This window comes from Diachasma alloeum, unplaced genomic scaffold (assembly GCF_001412515.2).
Source record: "Diachasma alloeum isolate Michigan unplaced genomic scaffold, Dall2.0 Dall_scaffold_00989, whole genome shotgun sequence".
NCBI classification, from domain to species: Eukaryota; Metazoa; Arthropoda; class Insecta; order Hymenoptera; family Braconidae; genus Diachasma; species Diachasma alloeum.
This window is the reverse complement of record NW_021681104.1, coordinates 19-5868: the sequence shown is the minus strand read 5'-3', so window position 1 is coordinate 5868 and position 5850 is coordinate 19. Positions and strand designations below refer to the sequence as shown.

The window sequence follows — 5850 nt, the reverse complement described above, 5'->3', positions numbered from 1 at the left end:
ATTCAGGTCGTTTGTACTACGTCTGTACATGATTGTTCTAAGATCAGAACCGTTTGTTCCTCTTCCAATTATTTATTAAAAAATAATGAAAAAATGGCCCATGTACTTGGCCGACACACATTAAAAATTATGTTTCCCTGTTTTTTTGGGATTGTTCGGACCTAGAATCTTTTGTATTTTAATTGTTTGTCAATTTTATCATTTGTTCTTGACAATTTTCTCGTTATTTATTGTAATTACGACAATTGAGTCCGATTCGTCAACTGACACCGGCGGACCACAGGTGTTATCTAAGATGGCGGGGGATACCACCCATACCACCTACCACTACCGTCCTTTTTTCAACATTTCATTATTAATTAATCATGAAGCAAAGAATGTAATGGTTTTTCATATTGGTTGGTTATAAATCTTTTGGTTAAATATAACAGTGATGTTAAAGTGTACAAAGTGTTCTCAATAAATTAAATATATCAGCCATAACCTCCAATGAATGCATTTTGAAGTAAACCAGCTCAATTTCCATGCGATAACATTTTCTAAAATCAAGTGATCCGACCAATACTCATAAAAATTGATTGGGAATTAGGATAACAGTGAAGAAAGGTGAGGTTCAATTATCATCAAAGCATTTCATCAGTAAGGTTATGGAACGACGAGGTTAGGGATGGTCAATCACTTCTCCTCGGAGATTAGTTTGTGAAGTATTTGAGAACACAAAAATTGATTGTACAAATACAGCGATCTTCTCTTCATAGGCCCACTGATAGTACTATTTACAATAACTGATTTGCATCTCATTCTACTCATGCAAAGAGGATACTCAAACAGAAAAATCTTTACGAACATCACCAACTACATCATCAACGTCTTCGTTCCTCATCCAGAATCTAGAGCAGTCATAGCCTCAGATAGTTTATTCTCTTGAATGGTGACCTGCACTGCTGGACACACATCAACCTGTATTCAGAGTCAAACTATAATCCTTTTTAATCCTAATTTCAGGGATGTTTTCCAAGCTTCACCTCTTAGGAAAATTGTGGTCATGGAAGTAAGGACAACACATCACTCACTGGGACCATTCCCATTCAAAACTAAGGACTCAAAATTTTTGTACATACGGATATAATAGAGAGATTAATAGTGTATACACTCAGAAAGGCCTAACTCGCGAAGTTATGGCGTCAACAATTCATTCATTCAATCCTCAGCCCCCGTAGAAGGACCCCCGGACTACAAGACAGGGTCTTCGAATGAGTCAACAGCTCATAAGCATTTAGTGTCAAAATACAAGTTGAGAAGAACGAGGAGGACAACACGAGACTGAGCTACCACTAATCAAGGACTTCCATTTTCTATGTGAAGGGGTTGGCCCTTGACCCTATCGTCGTTTACTACCCTGAGGAACTCAAATGGCCATTAAGATGTCCAATCAGTCCTTTGCGGTTGATGCACAGTCTGTTGTTGACTCTTTGCACGAAACCCTATGTCATGAGAATGTAATTATGGAATCGCGGAACGAAACCGCTGTTGCAGTGTTTCGTTCTGTTGACTGATGTACTTGTTTGCATCTGTGGGGCACACATTTTTAATGTTAAAATTCGTCCGTCACCCACTGGTAATTTTTTTTCTCTATTTTTTAATTAATAGATAAAACAGGATGAATCAATTTCATTCTCAGATCTTTTAGTTTTTAGAAAATAACTTAGGATTTAATGGAGACAATGAAAGTTGTGAAGATCTGAATTGTAGTCTGTGAACATTTTTTTTTATTCCTTTGACAAGTACATCTTTGATCATGTTCGAAACTCATGGTTAAAAAGTTTCTGAACTAAGGGCCTGATGTTGAGAGGAGAGAAACTTTCGTCAATAATTTTTATTGTTACATCTTTGTAGTCAAATATTTTGAATTTGATACGAAGAAATTGTTGACCTAATTGATTCAACTAGAATAGATTTCTTCTCATGAAAGAAGTTAAGAATTTCATATCGAAAGTTCTTTACTTTGTCAGCGTAGATATTCTACTCTCAAAAATTGTTGAGTCTTCAGTTTACTAATAGAAGTCGAGAAACATTGGTCAAACAACTTTTTTCATCAGGGCAGATCAGATGTAGATCTATCAAGATGAGCTCCTTATTGAAATCTATAAATTTTTACTTGTCGAAAATGATAGTCGAATGAAAAATGAAAAGTCAGGCAAGTAAAAAGAGAAAGTATCAAAGATTTCCATCATTGAAATGAGGTGATACATTTTTAAAAATTAGAAATGAGTCTCTGAAAATTAGCAATAAACTGAATTCGAAAAGTTACCCCGTTGAATTTTATAGTCGTTCATTTCTAAAATTCGAGAAGAGATTCATCTGAATTAAGAATTAGTTACAGAAAATCGGTGAGATGTATCTAAGAATCAAACCTTTATTTCCTTTTTGATAAATTCTAAAAAATATACTGAGATCATTGTTCCACATTTCATGCCTACAAAAAAGATATCAACCATTTTAGTATCTCTCACATTCTGAGAATATTCAACAAAAAATTAAGTCATATCAACTCATGTCGTTTTGATATTTACTGAGTATCAAATCGTAACTAATAAGATACTTTCATTGCTTGCAGAAAAATCAGCAATAGAATTATGGAAATGAGCTCAGTATTTCACTTCCAGTGCATAAATATGAAACAAAAGAGTTGAATTAATGCGACGAGATAATGAATTAATACTAAAATCAATTTTCGTGTCATTAGATGCATAACAGTGTTTGGCAGTTTGGGAGTATTCATGGCTAAACTAATAAAATTCAAACTTGACGAAGTAACGACGATTAAACTCGCTTTCTCATGCTTCCATTCGTCTACAAAACATTCCTACTCAACAGCATCACATGGCCCGACGGATCCAACGTACATAATTGCAGAACGAATTTACTGACATTTTAAATAACAATTCTTTACAATCATACCTTCACTGACATTTCAAATAACAATTCTATACAATCATAGCTGGAAAAATTTCATGTAAAAAATGTGTCTTGACATTTGAAAGACATGAATAGTTTTAAAAGAGAATGTCAAAAATCCTTTCATAGAGGTCCTTTTCGAACAAAGAAACGTCCATTGACATTTCAATTCAACACGTCTATTGTTATTTGTCCCACAAATAACCAATTATTCAGTTTACTTCATAATTCCGTGATTCAACATTCGTGCATTGAAAATTTCATTTTCCTATTTTTTGTTCTCTAGGTCAACGAAATAACATCTCGTATCCTTCGCTGATTGGTGCAACACCTTGGAAATTAGCGCAGATTATGGTAAAAGCACTATGATCTATGAGCCTGCTATTTTTCGTGGCTTCCTTAAAGAGACCTTTCTCTATCAGAACACTGCACTATATTTATAATAGGTACTAATAAACATAATAATTAATTACTCAAATTACCCTTTTCATTAAATTATTCAGGATGAGAGACCAAAAATTAATACTTTTTCAGATATTGGAGCCTCCTTACCAAGTGCTTGTATCTAGCTGAGGACATTAAAAATCATAATTGCGTAAAATTCGTGTAAAAATCCAATTTTAGTTTCCAAAAAACTTGTCATTGGAAAGTGGTAGAAATTAACTCACATGAATAATAAATTGTAATGACAACATATTCTCGTGGCATTTTCACTCCACACATATTCTAATGTAATTTCCAGCATTACAATGCTCTACCCCAAGGTAATTTGATTTACTTTGAAAGGAAAGGTGAATGAACAAACTTTGATTAAAAATTGATATTTGCAAGAACTGAAAATGAACGCCAATAAATTTGAAATTCTGATGTGATTGACAACAATATTACTTGAAAAAAAATCTTGTGTGTTTCCTGCCCTTATCTTCAATATTTTAGCATTGGAGTTCACGACTGATCAACAATTAGTAATTCCATTCAATATAGAGTATTGTTTTATGAACAAAAAAAGAAAACAAAAAGAAATACTTCAAAATATACCACAAATGATATTGCTGTTGTAAAATACCATGTAATCTACTCATGGTATTTGCACCAAGGAAAACGCTTGATTTTTTAAAGGTTTTCGAACTTCGCTTGCATCTTCAGTGTCTTGGCCTCGTGTCCCTCCTTCAGAAGGAAAATGCCCTGGTTCTCCCAAGCTATTTTCACGATCTTTTGCTGATGCTCGTGTAGCAATTGTGGTTCCAGCGTTGACCCAGGTCCTTTGCTATTTCCTCCCAGATTGGAGAACTTGAGGAGTGGAATTGGAAGTAGTCGATGTCCTGAAGCAATCGCGTTGTCTCGAGGGCTAATGACAATCAAAGCATCTTTGGAGTGGGGTGTTTGGAGTGCTCATAAGATCACAGATCAGCTATTTCCGATGAATTGTTCAATTAAATAATAATGATGAGATCTTTTCCCTGTCAAATTTCACTCATCCTGAGCTCTCGTACGTCATTTTGCGTTCTCAGAAATAATCTTAATATAAATTGCACTGATGGGTCGAACTTGTTCTTCAAGTTTACATGCATATAAAGACTGGACACTGCACAGTACTAGAATATTTGAATTTGAAAATATAGTCTGTGACGAAATTCCAGGCCGATTCGTCACTTGGAAAAAAAAAAACAGTAGGGTAATTATATAGGCGAGAGAGAGAGAAACGTTATTTCGAGAGAAAAACCCCATTCCGAAGTGTGAGACGCGCGAATCTATGTTCCTCATCAACAAAAAAAAAAAAAAAAAGAAAACTAAAGCTATGTCATTCTTCCCTAGAGAGGCTAAGCCCGATGTTACGTTTTTCCCCGAGAAATACCCCGAATAGGAGTGAAAATCCGGTGACCGCGTCAAACTATCCCCGCCGATGAACGGTGAAAATAATCAAAATAAAAATAATTTTTTTTATTTTTCCGGAATAATTAATCTCGTTAATCAGCTTCAGTTTAGTTTTGTTCAGTTTCGATTAAGAAAAGCCTACGTAAATGAAATTAAAGGACCACAGGTCACGGAGGATCAGGGCCGACACACCGAGCCATCCCGCGCGCTTTTGACAACCCTTTTTGATTTGTCTTTGGGGAGAACACATAAACGAGTGAAATTCTCGGGCTCCCCTAGTCGCGAGGATGTTAGAAATCTTCCAGTTTGTATTCGGTTCGGAAGTTTAATATTCGGTTGAGGAGTTTCTAATTATTCTCCGGAGAGTGTCCCTCAGGGATAAATTATTCCATTTCAGTCGTAGGCAGGGCTAAAATCCGCTCTATAATTCACAATACGGTTTAGTACAGTTCAATAATAATAAAGAATACATAATCAAATGAATAAAGTCCAATTGTTAAAAACCCAATTCAAATATTTGAATGAAATCTGCCGCGCCCCGCCTTNCACGCTCCACGTGCCATTGTATCTCCCCGGGAGAAAACCCCTTGAAAACCCGCAAAAGGGGGAAAATTATTAATCCTGAGGGCACCATCGGCAGCCACGAGGGATTATTAACCACTATGGTGAGTACTGGTGCATTTATTTCGCGGGTATAAGAGTATCGGGAGTGAAAAACGTACGGAAGACGTCGCGCCCCAATGCCATATAACCCCCAAGTTCTGTGCCACTGGTCCCTCGCATTCGCAAAGTTCTGTTGTTAGGCCCCCTACAGCCTCAGTTACGTTCATTACTCGCATAAAATGGCCCCAAGCTCTGGTGAAACCCTCAGTTCCGTGAAATCCTCGTTTATTCGGGAAAAATCCTAGTTTTGGGCAGGGAAAGTTATGTTTTTATTAAAAAAAAAAAAAAAAAAAATATTTTTAAACGGAAACCTCATGTCGAACCCTCCGTTTAACGCTGTTTTCGGGACGATAT

General features: G+C 36.0%; 1 long non-coding RNA gene across 2 annotated transcripts; it reads left to right on the top strand.

Moving 5' to 3' along the window:
* Nucleotides 1-245: 245 nt before the first annotated feature.
* LOC107045545 lies at nucleotides 246-3828 on the top strand. Of its 2 annotated transcripts, XR_003783169.1 has the most exons (5): nucleotides 246-606; nucleotides 1006-1618; nucleotides 2618-2665; nucleotides 3245-3404; nucleotides 3493-3828. It is a non-coding gene; the product is annotated as an uncharacterized LOC107045545 (long non-coding RNA). The 2 variants fall into 2 exon arrangements; XR_001461458.2 differs by lacking the exon at nucleotides 2618-2665 and having other exon boundaries at nucleotides 248-606; nucleotides 3493-3824.
* The last annotated feature ends 2022 nt before the right edge of the window (nucleotides 3829-5850 follow it).